Consider the following 20,818-nt stretch of genomic DNA (forward strand, 5'->3'; position numbering starts at 1 on the left):
CAACTTCAGTTAAATGCTTTTATGATTCATCTATTGAAACATAGTTTTACTTCAGTCATCAAAACATCTGAGTAATTAATGATTATATTGTCATTGTTTCAGACTTCTGTTTGGATTTGACCAGTCTGATATTATTTTGTCATTATTTTGCTCATTATTCTGACTAAGATTTTGTGGTTATCTGTGGTCGCCCATACTTCCTCCTCTCATGATGAACTGAAGTGATATTGCAGTATATGTGCCCACACCCATGCTTTTGACTCGTTTCATTTCTTGCATCAGCTCCATGATGACTTCCCAACAGAGTTCAGCTGTAGGCCACAATTTGCTGTAATAATAATAATCATAATATATTTCAGGGTCAGAGAGTTAGATGAGTGTGGAGTACAGGACTCAATGTTTTGAGTGCTCAACACCAAAGTACAAAGCTAGGGGAGGAGACCTGTGATGGATCTGAAAACTGACATAATGTGAAAGAGCAGGAGTGCAAATGAATTTTTTCTATCAGCAGAGAGCATCCATTCCTAGAGTAGGTGTAGGTCTGGTGTAGGTGTCTGAGGACCAGAAGTTCTGACATTAATACCTTCTGATTTTCATAGTTCCTTTGTTTCCCAGTTATTAGAAAGGTTGATTTGGGAAGGCAATACTTTGCAACAGCTATGTCTCTAGTTAGAGCAGTAAATGTTGGTGTGAGCAGTTCATGAGAGGGAACAGGTTAAATTAATCATTCAGCTCAGCAAAATGTATAACAGTGCAGAAGTCAATGGAGGCACTTTGCATGTACAGCTGTGCTGCTGACAGCACATCTCTCGCCATTATTTATAAATGATGTGGAAGATTCCCCTCCAGCAGCATATTGATTTAACAGCCTATAAACACACACAATATTATACACTCTGTTGTTCTCAGCCCACGATCAGAGGAAGTTCAAGGACATAAATTTCAGGTATTATCAGCTAGGTTACACCAGTGAATTTTTACTGTAGCCACTAGTAAACTTTGTTCTACTCAACTTTGTGCAAGACCAAAGAGTCACTTGGAGAAGTCCAGGGCAGAGTCATGTACAAAGTGCCATGGCAGCGCTATGGCCTGGGTACCTGACCACTGCCCATAGCCACCAAACAACAGATAAGCAAAGTCAGACCAGTCTTTAATCCTGCTTGATAGGCACTGGTTTCTAGGCAGTGTACTGGGGCCAGAAAGAGCATCATGTACACCTACAAGGAGCCCCAGGACTAGGGAAACTTGTATTCCTGCATATTTGTCATGTGCATGACTGATGTGGGTGCTTTTCCTGCTGCTGAAGAGTCCTGCCCTTTGTCTCTCTTCTTTCCCAGGTAAACTCAAGTGTATTGTAAGGTCTGAGCTCACACAGCAGTCTCAGAAGTTAATTATTAGAGTCTCTATATGTTGTAATGACACTTAAACTACATGCTCTGTCTTGGAGACCTCTACATGTATCTGTGAAATTAAACTGATTAGCATGTCTTGAGCTGCTGAAGAACAGGGAGGACTCACAGGTAGAGGTATATAGAAATTTTAAGTATAATAATAAAAGGCTTGTTTCTGTAGAAAACCAGCAAAAAAATGGGCAAGTTAGTAAGTCCCTGAATTCAAGTCTCTTTTTATGGTAAAATGATGCCAAAATCACCAAGCTGTCCCAGTGTACATATTGGTGAAGTGAAATGGAGGGAAGGATGTTTCTGGCAATTTGAGAATTTCCCATTACATTGATGCAACAGCAAATAAATTTTCATTCTGAAATGACACTAGAATAACATGGTCAAAACCAGACACACAACTTTGAAAAAAAACCCACATAAATGCATGTGAAATAATATAACTACACATTTTATGCACACACCTGCAGATGGATGTATTACTAGGAGTTTCATTTTGTTGTGATTAGTTTGGAGGAGTTAATTTATCCTTGCTTGCAGATGGGATTGAGATTATCAAGTTAAAAGCAAGGGAAACACAAAATCTTTTAGTTATTCAGTTTAACAAATAGATCTACAAAATATTTCACTTCAAAAACATTCTTATAGATGATGCCATCTCTTGATTAAGATAGTGTGTCTCATTTTTCAGTTTTTTTAACAGAAATAGAATTTTAAAGGATAAGGATGGTGTTAGTTCAGCTGTTAATATTAAAATTTGTATATTTAAATATGTGAGGGTTTTAATGGAGGTCAGAAACAGGAATTGGCAAACTTGAACTATCAGTAGGTAGATTGAGTTTGAGAATCTAGTTTATAAGCTCTTGGAATAGTCACAGTACTAAATGAGATGGCAAACGCAGTCCCAATCCAAATTTCTTGAAAAAATTCCCAGAAAATGGCCTTTGATTGCTTGTTAAGCAGTAAATGTTTGCTGCTGACAAGGTCAAGGTCTGTTTTGCAAACAACTTCTCCTCACCCCATACCAATCCCCAGCGAAGTGAGGGAGGAGAAGCAGGAATAAGGGATATCAGCTGATACTAGAAAGTCAGTCTCCCAAACCAGCTGCAGCAGTACCAATGCTGTATTTATTTTATTATGTCACAGATCTCACAAAATTACTCAGAACTGATTGTTTGCATAAATAAACCAAACTTTGCTAGTTGCAGTACAGAGGCAGAAAGGCCTGAGATTTGAGAAGGCAAATTTCATTTATACAAGTTAAAAAAAACCAACCCCACAATGTGGATATAAAGCATAACTGCAGATGGCCATTAGGGAAGCATGTGGTGATGCTTCTAGTTTCTAAAAGCAGATGAGGCTTTGTGGTACGTTTGACATCAGGCTAAATTGTGTCTTTTTCGAAGAATGAGGTGCTGTGGTGGCATAGAAAAGGCATTTTGGTTCCTGAGGATTCTCACCTCACCCAGGGTGGCACTGTTGACTAATAGCTGAATAAAATACCTGAATAGAAGTTTTAGTCCTCAGATTTAAGGTTTAGATGCCTGATGATGCTGCCTGAGACTGTTTGTCACATATGTCTCTCCTCAGCTCTGTTTTAGCAGTTAGTATTTATGCACAGATACATTTTAAAAAACACAAAAATCTCAGCGTATACACATGAATGGTTGCCAAAGTGACCTCGGCACAATTCTGCTGCTGTCAATTGCATTATCTGGATCTTTTCCCTTAGCCTGTACCCTTTGGCACACTCTGCACAGGCTTCTAACAGAGGACTATTAAATGCAATTAATAAGAGCCTGCTAACAAATCTATTCAGCTGCAAAATACTGGAAAATAATTCAGTTTGCTTACAAAAGGCGTGATTGTAAATTGAGAATTTTAAATTCCCATCTGGGAATTTAAAAGCATATACTCCATTTATTTTTTTCACTACTCCTATTTTTTGTTGTACACAGTAAGAACTGGTCCATTGCTAAGGGCAGATAGCAGATGGTAAACCTCCTCTGCCATATGACTCTGCTATTATTCCATTCCTCTGCATACCTAATCTAATAAATCGAGTGTAATTGACTGTAAGTGTTCACCCTACATGTGAACACATCCCAGTATGGTACAGCTTTAACAGGAAGACTGAGCAGACTCCTGGAGCTGATATGCTCTTCCCATGTGTATTTATTTACACATCTAGAGTAGCCAGGATAGTTTACATGTGAGATTCAATGGGGAAAGTAAGCTTCTCAGCACTGAGAAGACCCCACTTCCATCAGCACTTCCAATCCCAAATTAAACAATTTATCAGACATACCCAGTTCTTGGGTTAAAAAACACAACAAGCAAACAAATTGTATCATAAAAAAATACCTTGGGATTAATTCACACAACTCATATAATTTCATTGGGATGCAGCAGATCTCTGTGATATCACTTTGTTGACTCTCAGAGAGGGGTACAGTCTGTTCTCAGAATGCAGGGGCCAACAAGCACATTGGAGCTGAGATCTACCTTCCAGTCTTTAATGCTGCTCTGCACAGAGAGGGGGCTAGGCCATAGTTCCCAAAGCTAGCATCCCTCTTTGGAGAGCTTGTAGCTGCACAATAAGTTGTCCATTACTGAACCTTCAGTTATATAACCAATGCATTTCTGTATGTGCTCTGATTAGTGACTAGTCCATCATACAAAAGCAGTCTGACATCATAAGGTCTCTTCCCAGGCATGTGATTTCTGCCAGTACTAGGTTACCTTCGGGCAATTATACAACTTTCTCCCCCACTTCCTGGTCCAGAGGTGATTCATCTTTGTTGACATTAGCGAGTTTCTGTAATTCCTGTGTTATCTCGCTGTGATTCTCCACTTTGAGGTCCACAATTTTAAACTTGAAACATAATGACCCAAGGACTTCCTTGGTTTTGAAGTTTTAATTTTATTTCATTCTTCAGCACTGCCTTGCTGTCTTTCAAAAGAGGTTAACTTGCATGGTTTGCAGCCTTTAAATCAGTGTCCCCCGTGATGGAAAACAGGTAGGACTATGTTTAGTTTTAGTGCTTTTAGTGAATGAATCCTAGTGCTTTTAGTGAAATTCAAGTACATGCTGAAGCACATTTCTGAGTGAGGGCACTTTCCTCAACCACAACTCATCTTTGTCAGGGTTAAAGTGGAACATTCACGTGAGCACTAAGGAACAGTGCTGCGTTCCAGGCTGGTCATCAGCTGTATCCTAATCAGCACTGATTCTCTTTACAGTCCTCATTTATTTGCGAAGTATTTAGAACTCATTGTTTAATTCTCTTGCAGGCCTAGTTTAGATGATGGTGCTATTTTGTTTGGGTTTGTGTTAATGTAAAACCTATCCTTGTATTCTCACAGCTGCAGCACCATTGTTAGAGTACTCTGAAACATTTCCTTTCAAACAAACTGATAAATACATTGACAAACATATTGACAAATATAGCTGTCCTGCGAACAATATTAGAAGAAAATAAACTTTATTTTCTTTATGTAAGAACATAACAGATTTGTTGAAAAGTCCTGGTTTTTTCTTTGCCCAGATAGCTGAATACTCTCTTAATCTCTCCCCGCTCTCAACCCACAGCTCTGCAGTGGGACCTATGGGCCTGGGATTTTATTTAAAGGGCTTTGCCTTGGCACTGCTTTTCTTCTCCAGCAGTTTGCAGACATTTCTATTGCAGATTTGGCTGTCCCTGCTCCAATGGTGGCACAAGCCCAACCTTGGAATATTCTGTATTTGCTTATTATTTGGAAGCCTGCCAGTGTGTTTCTCTGGCATGCAAGCTGCACAAGCAAAACCAGAATGCAGCTTTATGAAATTGAGTTAATTAAATCATATGCATTTAATTCAAGTTTATTAGCAGTGAGGGGGCACTTTTTTAGCCCATGGGCTTTCTCTTTGTTAAATTGCAAAGAGCTGTTGTAACAACAGCAATAGAACTTTGTGGAATGGTTCTACATGGTTTTGAATTCAGAGTTTTTTTTACAGGTCACTACCAGCACACACTTGGCATATGAAACAGAAGTCACCAACATCCACCGCTGTCATATTGAACACACTGACATTTTTTTGGTAAGTTATCACAAACAGATAAAGTGTACCTTCTTTTCTCAGCAGTTCATTTTACAGAGGTATATTAGGAAAGGTAGGTCCTGAGGAATGATCTTAATGGACATAAGAATCCTGTCAGGAAGGATTTTCTCTATGTATGAGCAGCCTTTGCTGGGTTAATTTATGTAATTGGTGAGGGCAGCCACTCCAAAAGCGCCACAGGAGTTACCGTGTCAGCACTTGCTGGGATTTCTGGGGATATATCCCATGGCTATTTCACTCCATTAAGGTGAATTACATTGGGATCCCAATGAACTGTGGGAAGAGGTTTCCTTCTGAACAACTCTAGAACACTGTCTGCACTGGAGTTGTTTTGTGCTCTTCCAAATCCCAAAGAGCTACCTTGTTCTGCTGATTGGGTTTTTTTTTTTGCCTAGGCCTTGGGGCAGGTTAGTGAGCTGTGGCTGAGAGCAGCATCATTCAGGTGATGGAATACTGCCTGGGAAAAGTGTTCAGGGAAAACACCTGAGAAAGCCTCATGTCATTTCAGTGTAATTCATCCAAGTAATTCTTGCATTTGTGTTTCTACGAGGACATATCCTGGTAGGCTTTGTCATTTAGGAATGAAAAGGAATGAACATCCCCAACAGGAGCACAGAGGCTGTGGGGCATGGGATGGAGGGAAGCAGGCAAGGAAGAACAACAAAAGGAGGGAAATACAGCTGCTGAAATGAAATGCATGCCAGTATTGGGCAGGGTGATAGCTGACCCACCAAACCATGCTCAGCAAAGTTTGTGCTGGGTTAACCTCTCCTTGAAAATCAGGGAATCATCGTTTTATTTGCATCAATGCATGCCTTTGATATCAGAAGAATGTATACATAGGTCCAGTTCTGACCTGAGTGTTAACAGACACTGCATTCCAAGGAGAAATGCAGGGCTAAGATCAGGCCTAGTGTTGCTTAGTAACCTCTAATCAAGAGCCCAGACACAAATCAGAAACCCCTCTGCCTGTTTGTCTTTTTCCCTTACATGATACTAAGTGAACAGACTTTGCTTCGTAATAAAATATAGCTATTTTTTTTTATCTAGGATTTTGCAGTAATAGCACTCACAGCACTTTGCAAGGAGGCCAGAACAATTAATCTAATTCAATAAAAATTTACTTATTACACATTCCTTGATTAGAAAAGGAGGGATGAAGGAATTCTCATATCACCAGTTTCAAGAGAGTCAAAGACAACTCTGACTTTTACCCACAAGGGAAATTATTTTGCCTCTCATTCCCATCTAGGGCTCTCCTAATCTGTTTCCCATACCTGTGCAAGTTTACTGTATCTGTGCTGGGATGAGTGTCAGTTGGTCTGGTAGATTTCAACTAAGCACTCTGTCTCACTGTTTTTTTCCAAAATTAATGTGTTTTTTTCTTTTTTTTTTTTTCCATTTAAGGGTTCTGACTTGTCTGCAAAGAGGATATGAAGAACACTCTTTGTGAATCTCATAGTAGTGTGAATTTCTAGAGCAGTAAAATAAGTGTAAGAATTTTAAAATGGAAAATTACAAAATTAAATCTTGGTCACCTCAGGAAACTGCCTTATTTCTTACCTGGAAGTAAGTGCAGGAATTGGAAGGAGAAGAGCCTCTCTTTTCATTACAGATGTGTCAGGATCTTGTGTCAGTGACAGACAAAAATTTGAAGCATACAGATAAGGATTATTCTTCCTAATCCCTGCCTAACCAACTTCCATACAGAAGAAGACAAGAAAAATGGTCAAAAAATGAGCAACTGTGACCCCAAACCTGTCATGCTGTAGTTGTGCTGGATTTCAACTCAGTTGCATGCAATAGATCTGTGCTCTACAGCTTTCTCATCATCCAACCCTGCCCAAGAGGTAGCCAAGGAAAATTATTTACAACAGTGGGCATCCCTTAGAGAAGAAAAAGGAATGACACAGGCTTTATTTTGTAATATTATGTCCCAGTCTCTTTGTGCTCTTTGGAATATATGTATTGTGTAAGTTGTGGGGACAGAAAGGAAGATTTGGGATTTGTTCTTACCTCCCACATTCAGATCTTTCAAAATGAATGTGTAAACACACACCTCAGCTGCACATAGTGAGGAATTCCCACTAACACCCAGATGGATTACGTATTCCACTAACTTGTCCAGGAGATAAATTGCCTGAATACTTAGGAAAGTTTAAACCTTAACAGACACTTATCTAAGCAAGAAAGAAAAGAAAACAAAACACAAACCTTCATTGCTGTCTCAATTTAGGGCAAATTTGGGAGAAAACTTCAAAAGGGGTTTCTCTAGAAAGCAAATTTAAGTGGCTCTTCTCCCAGCCATGTTGGGAAAAGATTTTCTTGGAGAAAAGTGGAAAAACCTTGTTTATTTAACAGGCAAAGCATTCACCAGTACACAGAAAAAGATCATTATTAAACAATAAGACTTCTTGCCCCTCAGAAGAGATGACAAACTCAGACAGTCCCCTCCCCAGGCTGCAGCTCAGCTCACTCAGTCTCATCTCCCTCTGGCACTGGAAATGCCGTGGCCAGGCCCAGCCCAGTGGGCCAGAGGTGCGAGCTGCCGGTGCTCTTCTGGGCTTTCAGTCCACAGCAGGTTTGAACAGGGCCAAGAAAAAGAAAAAACACAGTCCAGGGAACTTCTCTGTCTCAGCTAGCTAAAATTAAAAGCAAATGAGAGCTCTGTCCCCCTGTCTGTCTGTTCTGCAGATAACACAGTCCAGGAGCAGGACGTGGGGGAGCAAGTGCAGTTTCTGAAGACAGTGTGTTTCTTCTTCCCCCTCTTTGCTTTCGGAACAAATAAAGGTCCAGAACTTAATATCCAGCAGAAACAGAACAGACCACTGGGGATATAAGCATCATAAAGTCACCCAGGACAATTGTTTAAAACTATTTTTGCTGTCAGTAGATCCTGAGGTATGAAACTCAGGATTTATGGCTGATCAATGGATGATAAAAACAGCCCAGGAAGGATTGTGAGAGGGTCTCCTGCTAGCCAAACCAGATCACCATGTCACAACCATTTGTCTAACCTGTTTTTTCCAGGTTGAGCACATCCCAACACATCTCCTTGCTTTCCATGGAAAACTTTTTCTAGTTCTCAACTTTTTACTTGCAGTTCAAGCCTGTTACTGAGTCCATACAGAAGAAAAGACTAATTTCGTCCTTAGCAGCAGTGTTTCTCCTCACACACCTTCTCTGTGGGCTAAACTGCCTGAATCTTCCAGCCTTTCTCTTCTTGGCCACGCTTCATCCAGCTGTTGTCATCCATTTCCTTCTCCTCTGGGCTCTCCATGTGCTTGTGAGAGTTTGTGTGTCTCCAATGCAGCTGTCCCCAGCCAGGCAGCCAGACTCTGCTGGCAATTACCTTTACATATTTTAGTACCCTTCTGTGTACCTTTGAAGGAACAGCTTGCACTTGTAGTGTATACACAGAACTTTTCTCCCTTTCAAAGTCCATGTGAAACTGAAAGTCCAGCTCTCCTGGCACTTCTGATACCACAGGCACAAGCACATGCAAACACTGACAGGCATTTGGCAAAGTGGATAAAACAGCAACTAGGTTTTAACCATGTGATTTCCCTTCCTATTTAAAGGTCTGGGTTTCTGGCTTGGTTTCAGTGTTACCACATGGCCTTGCTTATGTCCTTTGTAAAATTTGTCTGGATTTTGATGGAATCTTAAAACACATAGTCTTTACCTAAAGAATACCATGAAAAGAGGCTGATCTTCATTGCATTCACACAGGATGAGAAGCATATAGTTAACCTGAAACAGCCACATTCATGAGCTGCCTGACTCTGGAGACACCTGAAACCTGCATTCCATCCCAAAGGTTCTGGAAAGTTTTGGTCAGCTCCAGCAGCACTTCTTGTGACAAGGCTGAATATCAAATCTCGTGCTCCCGTCCCTGAAACGATGGGGAGAAACGAAATGAAGTTTAGGGGGGGCTAGAACCGGGCGGGTGGAGCCGCAGACTCCGCTCCTGTAAGCGGGGCAGGGAAGGGCAGCGACGGGCGCTCTGTGCCGCGGGGACCGGGAGAGCCTGTCCCTGGGAGACGCTGACCTCCACCGGTGCCTTTCCCAATTACATCCTACATTGCCACACTCCTGCCTAGAGTTGCATCAACCATTTCATCACGGCTGGGATTCCTAATTATCTCCCTAAGTTTGACTTGAAATGCCGGGAGAACCCGGGATTCAACAGAGCAGTGATTGACATATCCTTAGACAGTCTTAGGTTTGCCACAGTGCCTTTGGCTTGCTTTCACCTAAGCAGCCTTGGGAAAAAAATACTAATCACAAACTATTACAAGCCCAAACCCAAAAACACCTTTGTCTTTAATAAACAGCTCCTTTGCCTTTAATCATTACATTAATAGTAATAAGAACGCCACGATATTAATAGTAAAAAAAACCCAAAAAAATCATGGCCACATCAAACAAGTGCTTGGACAATGCTCTCACGTATGTGGTGTGATTCTTGGGGCTGTCCTGTGCAGGGCGAGGAGCTGCACTGATGATCCTTGTAGGCTCCTTCCAGCTCAGCATATTCTATAATTATATGATCTTATGCCTTAGTCATTAGGCAGAAAACATATTTTTATTTCATAAGAAACTTGCGTTTCTTAAAGTTGCATATAAGAAATGCGTCTTTCTGCACTATAGTGATTCAGGTTGAGGAGTGCGATGCTTTATCCCTGAGGATTTCAGAGCACTGTATGAACATATAAAACCATTATGCAAAGCCCTCTAGTTCTACCTTCCCCACAATCTTGCTCAGGTGAACCCCCTGTATCAGCACCTGTGTACAAGATGGGCAAATAAAGGTGCTTGTGCTTTCACTGCTACCACTTATATGGGAGAAGCCACAGGCTGCCAAGACTGTGACTATTGTGAAATAGGAAGCCCTCAGGTACCAGCTTGCCCTATTACCCTGACATGAACTCCTGAACTATGTGGGACTTACTGGCACATCACCAACAGAACAAGCCAAGCGATACTGCTCCTCCTCCTGTGCTGCCCTTTGCCAGCATTTGGTGGTCAGAGCAAAGAGGAACTGAGCCATCTGATATTATGGAAGCCAAAAAAGAATTCCTACCAGAAGGCTTCTGTGGGACACTGGAATCATTGTACTCTGTCCTTGCATTCTGACGTTCCTCCTGCAGTGACCATCACAGTACAGCTGTCAATTTGAGCAAAAAAGGAAAAGGAAGTAGATCACCTGCATAAAATCCATAGCAACCCAACATCTATTTATACAAGTAAGCATTGTCTATTCCTATCATCCACGTACACTCCCATTCTCCTGAGATGTACTAGATTTTCTTTACAGGAGTTAACTGTCTGTTCTTTGGTGCTTGATTAGATATTCCCACATTTTTTGTAAGTGCCCCACTTATCCTCTGTTATGGGGGATCTGCACAAGATAGTTCTGTGAGTAGCAAGACATAGAAAGCCTCCCCTCTCCATTTATCCCCCCCATGTTTTATGGATCTTCTATATTTTCTGTATTGGTTTCCTCTTCTTATCCCACAAAGCCAATGCTGTAGTGTTCCCAGGCTCTCTTTTTTCCCTCCTGCTAACCATCTCTATACTCCATTTTCTCCTGTACTCTTCTAAGTCAACTAAGACACGTAGCTCCCTCTTGTATTGCCCGAGGCCTCCTGCTACACTAATCTCAGCTTTCATACCTCCTGTATCTCTCTTGTAATGTTCCTATTCCGAGTGTTTTACATGAAAGCTAGGCAAGATACCTTATATACCATGTCTGATTCAAACTCTAGGCATGCTACTCACTCAGCAGCCTGGCACATCTACCAGAAAGAGGAACAGCTTTGTGTCGCTGAGCAATAAAGCAATATCTGCTCACCAGTTTCCAGGAAACCTGTGGGACATAAGATTTTTAAGACATGTCTATCTCTGACATGTCTCTGTTAGGGCTTAAAGGGTTTGTAAGGGTGGTGATGACAGTGAGGCTGCACAAGCCTTGTCTCTGTGTGGGATCTGACTGGAAACCAAAGGCTGTTCTGCAGCAGCAGACAGCAGTGATAATGGGTGCATCAAATCACAGCTGGTGTAAGGCAGGCTCTGTAGCTGTCCTTGCTGCTGGCAGCTGCTGCTCCCTAGGTATGGGTATTCTACCACAGCAAAGCCTGAAATTATGAGGCTACTGGGAAGTTCTACCTTGCAAATACTACTAATATCAGAGTGGGAATATTAATTAAAAAAAAAAAAAGTTGCTAGGAATTAGTCCACCATGCCTGAAGAGCCTCAGGAAGATGTGCCCCTTCCCAATATGGATAACCCACACATGACAGATCATTCCCCAGCCTGGAGAATGGGATCTGCCTTCTCCTTGAGACCTGAAGAAAGGGATTTTCCCTCTGCCCTGCAGCAGGGTAGAGCTGATTCCTTTCTCCTGAGAATCCACGTGATGTGAGAGCTTGAATTCTCAAAGGATGAGCATTGCTGACATACACTTAACCATGGGCTCAGAAAGACCAAAGTTGTGTTTAAAAAAGAAATTCCAGCTCATTTAAGAACTCTTGAGAAAGTTATCTTTATGCCTAGCTCTGTCTTGCCTAAATGCAGCTAGTCTTGAAAAACAATTTGTTTGTGTTGAGAGCTTCTATTTTTTTTCTCCTGTATTTTAATATATTCTTTACAATAAATTTTATTTAATAGTAAATTATTTAATCTTTAATATATTTTATCTTGCATGTTTAATTTTCTAAATCTTCCAAATTGTTATCACTTAAGACTCAAGAAGGAAGATTACTGCAGCTGTGCATAATGCCTCCACATAGAAATGTGTAACCAGAGTCAATCTAGCTTTACTTTACAGCCACAGAGAGAACTAAGCTTTTTTTACCATAGGACCCATCTCAGTGAGAGACTTTTTCAATGACCAGCTCTCTGAGCTCTATAATTTTTCCAAACTCAGACACAGCTGTCTTTGACAACTGTCAAGATATGATATATTTTCCTCTTGTTAGATCCTGCTGTGTTTCTGAGCTACCCTCTCTCCTTCCTTGATGAGTTCAGGTTGTGTCTGGAGTCAGATAACACCTCCTGATCTGCCGGCAACCAGAAGAGTCACAGTGCTTCTGATGTGTTTCTTCTCTCAAGTATTTGAATTCTGAGTTTCTAAGCTCTCTCATAGATGGGAAGTAGGAAAAACAACCAAATAATAATGATGAGAGCAGCAGGACCGATGCAGCCTGGTTTTCTATGGATTAATGTTGCAAGGTGTGGGGTCTCTGCTGTATAATAAGGCAGTAACAGGGATGCCAGCTGCAGGCTTTTCCTGAGCTGTAGAATACTGCAGCCTCTTTCTATATTAGACTATCTCCACAAAACATGCCTAAAATTATTAACATTGACTCCTCCGACCAATTAGCTGAATTGGTCAGAATTGGACAGACACGTGTTTATATATATACAGACACATAAGCACACAGCCTATCACTTAATCCTAATTTGCTTAGACAATCAAGCCAAAAGCTGCAAGGGCTGAGTTACACCAAAGGCACAAACCAGTTGGCTGTGATTATCAAAGTCTGCATACACATAACTTTTTGTGATCTCGCCTACATGAGGAGTTTGCACTTGCCTGGCTCAACAATCTAGTTCGAATGCTGCAGATCCCAAGCTGAAATTATCCACTGAAGATAGAATTGCTTTTAATTTAAATTGAGGGAGCTTTATGGAGATATGAACTCTGAGACACTACCCAAGGATGCAACGGCTGCTGTTCCCAAGGTGGGCAGGCAATCTGCTCTCTCTTGAAGGCAGGACAGCTACAATCTCATCACCAACATCTGTCCTTACAGTACATGCTCTTTATCCCTGCAACCAGCTGGGCTAAGGTCTATCTCTCTGGGAAAAGCAGAAGCAAGTCTGTAGGCAGAGGTGTGTTCAGAGCAGTTAGCGGCCTCAAGAAAAGCCAAAATTTTTGTAGGCAAATGCCTTTCCAGCTTTGAACCAAAAGCACCGAAGCCTCAGAGCTAAATTCAAGTTAGATCGAGCGTAATTAGAGCGCAGCGGTGCAGCCAGCAGGAAGGGCAGCGCCCGCGGAACGTGTGCGAGCGTGTCCGCGCAGCCTGGGCCGGCAGCCGAGCGGCTCCTGCCATCAGCGGCCGCAGCAGCAGCAGCGACTAGCGGGGAGGAGCGGAGCCGCGGCGCTGCCGCCGACCGCGCCCCGGCGCTCCCGCAGCCTCCCGGGCGAGCTCGCAGCGCTCCCCGGCGGCGGAGGGACGCAATGGGAGTCTCGGTGCGGAGCGGGTGGGGATGGAGTGAGTGCCGGAGGATGGCGCGGGTGGGGATGGAGTGAGTGCCGGAGGATGGCGCGGGTGGGGATGGAGTGAGTGCCGGAGGATGGCGCGGGTGGGGATGGAGTGCCGGAGGATGGCGTGTGCCGGCGGTCGGTGTGCCGGGAGGCGTCGCGCTGTGGGGCGGCGTGGTGCCGCTGTGCGGAGGCGCGGCGGGCACAGGGTGCGGGGGATAATGTGCCGGGGGGCGGTGTGCACGGAGGCGGCGCCGGTGCGCGACCCGCAGGGGACAAGCGGAGGAGCCGCCGCGGAGCGCCAGGAATGATCTGCAGTGCTGGCGGGCTCTGTGCGCTCCTCGGCGCTGGATGCAGCGCCCGAAGAACCCGGGAATGCAGCTGGGCCCGGACAGGCGGTTCGGGTCCGACGCGGCCGGGGCGAGAGGGTTGGCACTCACTGCCAGTGCGTCCTCTCGCCTCCGTGTGTTAACTGGCCGCGTATCCCTTGGGGAAAAAACACAGCGACATCGTATTCCTCGGCACTCCTGTTCGGCATCCTTAAAAGGATATTTCACAGAATCATTTAGGTTGGAAAACACCTCTGGGATCACCGAATCCAAGCTTTGACCGACGACCCCTTGTCAAACAGACCATGGCACCGAGTGTCACGCTCAGTCGTTTCTTGAACGCCTCCAGGGGTGGTGACTGCACCGCCTCCCTGGGCAGTCCGTTCCCATGTTTAACAATTTTCCGTGAAGAAATTCCTCATGATATCCAACCTCAGCCTTCCCTGGTGCAGCCTGAGGCCACGTCCTCTTGTCCTGTCACTACTTGCTTGGGAGCTTAGGCTAGTCCCCACCTGGCTACAACCGAAAAGGAAGATGAGGAATTACTGACTGGCTCATAGACAACTCTTGGTTGTTGCCCCCAGTTCACATTGCCCCCAGCAATGTTAGACATTTTTTTTATCAGTCTCTAAGGGAGGAAATTCTAACTCAGCACACCTAAAACACAAAGTATTGCCCCCAGATTTATCTATGTTCATGCATAATTTCTGTGACCAAATAGCCCCAAGTGCAGAGAAAATACAAAAAGAGGGGAATTAATAGGGCTGAGGAAAGGTCATTAAAGTAAAACAAAAGCATAAAAGGACAGAAAAAATGCTTATTAAAAATCATAACCTTACATCCAAAACCTATAAAACATAGCCAATATTTAAAAAAAAATCATTTTCTTGAAATAGGCAGAAAAAGAACCATTTCTGAACAAAAATGTCAGTTACACAAAAAACAGTGGAATAATTTGGTAAACAAAAATGTTTAATTTCCCTCTTCTTTCACTAGATTATTTGAATTGGTACTTTAAAATATTTAAATTAATGTGAATTCATTCAAGTAGAGAAATCTCCCCCAATAATAGCTGAATTGAAGCTATTTTTGTCCTGAAGTGACATATTTGAGGTTCTACCAGTCATACAAGTATCTGCAGAGGCACATTCAGTGTTATAACATTGGGCTTCAACCTGAAAAAAGATGTTCTGTGTGATGCAAAGGCAATTAGATCAATGGCAGGAAAGCCAAAACTAAGGCACAGTACAGATTAGATTGATGAAATCAAAATCCAACTCGACTCCATCAGTACTGAACAGAACACAGATGGAAGGCAGGCAGGATGGTGCTCCAGTGGCAATCTATACAGCGTGCTATATAACCTAATTATGCAAGAGCTTTTCATCAAAATCTAGTGGCATTTCCTCATAGATTTTCCCTGTAGTATATTTTGGTTTCATATTTTACAATCCACTTGTCCATTACCTGTTGCTGTCTTTGGTTCAGGCACTCTAAATCTCTGGACCAAAACAGCCCATCAGACCTTGGCTCTGCTGTCTCTACTTTGTTGACTTTAGGTGCCAGGCTTTCCTTCACTTCAGCTATTACTCTGACTCCTGAATTGGATTAAATGGCCCTGGGGACATTCTTCAATGTTCATATTGATGTTCTCTGCAGCTTTCCGTGGTCCTAATCTATCATCAACTAATTACTAGAATTAACCTTTTGTATTCAGTACTTTCCACCTAACAAAATCCCTGACACTGCAGCAACATCCTCTGACTGCAGAAACCTGTCATGAATGCTGATGTTAATGAATGTGTGTTATGGCAAGGGCAGGGAACTCTGTATTTTTCAAGTTGTCCAGCATATCTGTTATATCAGTTTGCACCCAAGCCTTTGGGTCAAGAAAGGTTTTCATTTGGGGAAGTTCAGAGTAAAAGTGGAAAATTATTTTAAACAAGAATTTTTTTTTTTTTTCAGTTTTTCACACTAGTTGAGTTTTTCTTGTTTCTTGTCTGATATCTTGAAATCTAACCTGCAGAAACAAAGAGCACACAGCATTAAAATAAAGTTGGAGAAAGCTGAATTTAGTGTTAACTCTAAATCTAGGTATAATGCTTAACATAATGTTAAATACTCCACAAAATAAAGCCTTACAGGCATCAAAATTGGGTGGAAACTTTCAACTCTCAGTGACTCAGCTGACCATCTGTAAAGTGGACATTAGCCCCCTCTGCCTGTCAGCTCAGAGAGGTATTGTAAAAATGGAATTAAAATTATTATGAACACTAATAGATGGAAGAGCTAGTGCATTGAAACAAGACCCTAGGTTGATTAATAAATTAAATCAAATAATAAAAATTAACATTGCTTTGTGTTTTCGGAGAGGGTTTGAAAAGAGTGCATAATGAAGATCTCATCTTGTAAACTTAGTAAGAAAACACAAAACCTCAAATAGTAGTGAATTTGGCCAGTTCCAGGTAGCCTGTGAACTGAACAAAGGCCAAGAACTAAAACAAACAGTCCCCAGTGATTGCACAAATGAACATCACATAGCTTTCCTGGTATCAAAATCTTGCAGATAATTTTTCAAATTAAGTCTCCCATGTCATGTGTAAATACACTTTTCGTGTGTGAAGTGTTTTAGTCTATTTTTCCTTCAAACACACAGAAGTTACCACTCTTCTTTTCTTAGTCTCTAATACCTATAGACATAAATGTCTTCTGTTGGTGGTAGTCCTCCACCAAATTACATTTTACATTATTCCAGTGTTTTTTTCTGAAAATCTTTGTTTTAAAGAGATTTGCACCAAAGTGCTGACTAAATTGCAGGTAACTGATTAAACCTATCAGTGAGCAATGGCAAAACAAGTCTTATCAGTTATTAAAACAATAATAAAACCGAGTGTGATTTATAATTCTATATCAGTAAATGATCAACTACAAACACGCTACTTATTACATTTAAAAAAAGTTTTAGCTCACATCTAAAATCAGTACTAGAGAAGGAAATAGAAGGAAAATAAGAGATCAATAAAAGTGTTTTTTGGCGTCATTAAATTAAAAAATTTGTGCAACAGAACAAACTAAATTTTTATTTAACTTGTAATTTTGTTTTAGAAGCAAAGCTGTCTTTTTCAAAAACGTTTGAAATCCTTAAATTTGACACTTTTTAGAACCCAACTGTCCAGCCATACTATAAGACCTGGTAATGGATTTTATCTACATCAGTGTTAAAAATCTTCCAGGATGCGGCGTTGTGTTGTTTTCCCTGGTCCCGGGCAGCTCGGGAGCCTGGCTAGGGCGCTGCTCCTCGGCCAGACCGGGGTGCCGCATGGCCCAGGCGCTGTGGCGTTCAACACACCGGCGTAGGGCTGGCCACGCTCTGTAACCGGCGCTGGGACGAGGCAAGGAGGCGAAGGAATGCCCACTCTGTCCTGCGTGGCTGGAGAGCTTTTACTGTCGCGTGGTGCTGCGATGGAGTGCAGTGACTTCTCCCTAGCGCCGCATGGACAGAAATGGCGGCGAACAAAGGAACGCATGGGGGTTTTGTAGGGGGCGGGCAGATGCGGGCGGAAGCCCTCCCGCCCAATGGGGACAGACAACAGGGGAGTGACGTAGACTGCAGCAACCAATGGGGACACGACAGGGGTGTGTACAGGGCTCCGGGATGAACAGGAATACAGGGATGGGGTAACAGACACAGAACTCTCAGGAGTGGACAGGGGGATGGCCACAAGACTGACATGGTGATGCCCCAATGGTAGGTGACCCAGAGCAGACCACCGCAGGGGGAACATGGGGGTACACGGGGCATACAGAACCGGCTAACTAACATATATCAGAACCCCTAATCTGAACCCAAACCTGGGATGCAACACCAGGATCCTGCTAAACTCTACATCTCAGCAGCATCCCACCAACTAAGGCATTTAAGCTGGATTTTTTAACATAGTTTAATGCAAAAGCCTGAATGTAGACATATAAACTGTACCATTAATATGCACTAATTGAAGAAGGACTTTTGTATCTTTCCCTATGTTGTATTTGAATTAACTCATATGCATTAAATAAAATAATTAAAAATGACATTTCAGAATTGTACTGTCAAAAGATATTTCACAGATATTCTCAGTGTTTCTGCTATCCAGTATCCATAACTCATTCTACAGTTCTTCCTCTGAATGGATCAATTAATATTTTGTGTATCTTCATTAGCTTCTGTCATTTTACTTTTGAACAAGTAAATACACATAGGAATGGAATTCTTTCTCTTCTGTGTTTTGTAACTTATTTGCTCAGTTCATGTTACCAAAGTCCTTTGGTTACACTTGTGAAAACTCTATAAAAACAAAAATGGCAACATTTCCTACCTCTGCCTGCCAAAGAAACAATTAGTCCCATAGGGAATGTTTGAATCTTCTTTCAAAAATTTAGTCTTATTCTTCAGTTTAAGAAGAAATGGAGAGAGAGGTTCAAATTTGCCTCCAGAAATTATTTTGCAATGGCATTTCTTCTGTGCATAGCCTTGTGACATTATTTACTTTCAATACATAGGTGCTGAGCAGTGGTTTTGGAGGCAACTTGGAAGAATTTATATGAGCTGGAGGAAATACAGTGAAGTTGGTAAAATCTGTAGATTTGGTTTTTTACTCTCAATGAAAGGATTTGTTCAAGAGTTCTGAATCCAAGAATTTATTCCTCTGGTCAGAAAGTAGCTCAAGAAGCACACAGCAGTAATCACAGTCAAGAATAAGATTCAAAGATTCAGAACTAGCTCATTCTGATCAGCCTCTAATGCAAGCTTTTAGTTTTTAGGCTCTCTCATTATTGAGAATATATACATATTTTCCATTCAGTCCGTGGTCAGTACTGCTGGAAAAGTTCAGCATTCCTGAAATTTGTGATGGTTTCACAGTCTTTCCAGCCAAGGCAGATTTCAAGGCAGTAGAGGTTAGCATACCTCATGTAGCCCCTCTGGGAGACTGTTCACCACCTCATCTTGGTTTCTTTTTTCTACTTTCTGCAGGACAGAATTGAGTTCATGTCCTCTTTCTCTTACTCAACCTCCTGCAAAATAAAGCCTTGTGCTCTTATGTGGCCCTTCTGCTCCTTTTCTTCTTTTCCCTGAGCTGCACTTTGTGTCAAGAGGACCTCCTGCTGCACTCTTCTCCCTCAAAGCGTGGAGACAATTATCAAACACAGGGAAAAATCTCGTGCCAAAAGGGGCAGAAAGGACTGGGCTTTTCTGCTCTGTAAAGGTAAAAAGAGAATGAGGGAGAGAAATGAACACAAAGCAATGCCTGGAGTAGAAAGGGTGAGAGAGAGTCCATCTGTTTTAAGGCATTCAATGATGCAGTGAGACACTGACTGACATAACTATCAGCTAATGAAAATAGAAGGCACAAATATAAAATTAAGAAAGAAAGTTTTTCCAGTATTATTTGGCTGTTAAACATACTGACAATGGAAGCCAATTCTGGAAGCCATTTAGAAGGATGTGAAAGGACTGATCATTTTCAGCAACAATAAAGATATCCAGAGTTATTGAATGCAGATAAATTATTTTAAGGGTTTAAAAATCCTTTTACTATGCCCTGACTATTAGGGAAGGCATGAAACAACCTCTGTCAACTATGTGGTTTTTGCACCTTCTTCTGACATGTCTGGTACTATTTGCTATTGTAGACAGACTACCAGACCAGATGGATCACAAATCTGATCCAATATGGTAACTCCTTATGTTCTGAAGTGAAAATTTTACCAAAAGCATATTGGGAAAGCTTTTGGAAAATCTCAGAAAACTGACACAAAAAATATCTAAGAAATTGCCACCTTCTGTCTGCTAAAAAGATGTCAAAGAGTAATCATTTTATTGCTGTCTAATCCAGCATGCTCTCTGCTTTTCAGGGCAAATACAGTCTTCAAATGGAACACTTCCTGAACTCTTGGGTTTTTTTAGGAATTACTTCCATCTGTCTTTGAATAAACTAGCTCTGCTCTGTGTTCTGCATGTTAGGTTCCATCTCCAAATGGTTTCCCTGATCACATTCTGAAGCCTGGACAAAGTGTTTTCAAGGTAGCTATAATTCAATGCTTAAACAACATATAAGAAGAAATTTTTGACCCTTCAGTATCACTGGGGCTAGATTAATATTAAAAACAAACAAACAAACAAACAATTTCAGAAACCCAAAACAAGGAATATTTCTCTCACATAGGAGGAAAACAGGTATATTTTCCAAGACATATTTCCATTCTCCTTATCACATCTCTCCTTTCAAGATGGTAGTGTTGATCAAATAAATCTGATTTCTCCAGGTAAAGCAGATAACTGTTTCTCTGCAACCTCCAATTGCTCTGAGTACTGTAACACCCTCATCTAGTGTATTTTCCTTCATCCTGTCTCAATGGTAGCTGCATTATTGAACCCCTGTATAAGCGCTGAGTGTGTTACACGTGGACAAGACCTGGCTTATGCATTTCACATGGCTGCAGTTATGCTCTGTGGCCATATCTTTAGCAATACAACTAAAGAATTGTGGCATGTCCTGTCTGTGATTTAATGTAGAGGCTACAGCCCCATTCTACCATCTGATAAAGGGACTGCACCCTGAATTATTTTTCCTGGTTATATATCACACCCTTATCCTTTGTTAAGGTCTTGCAGTTTTGCTTCTCTAGGTACAGAGATATTAAGCATCTCAAATGCCCTTTGTGAAAGAAACAA

This window comes from Vidua macroura, chromosome 2 (assembly GCF_024509145.1).
Source record: "Vidua macroura isolate BioBank_ID:100142 chromosome 2, ASM2450914v1, whole genome shotgun sequence".
NCBI lineage: Eukaryota > Metazoa > Chordata > Aves > Passeriformes > Viduidae > Vidua > Vidua macroura.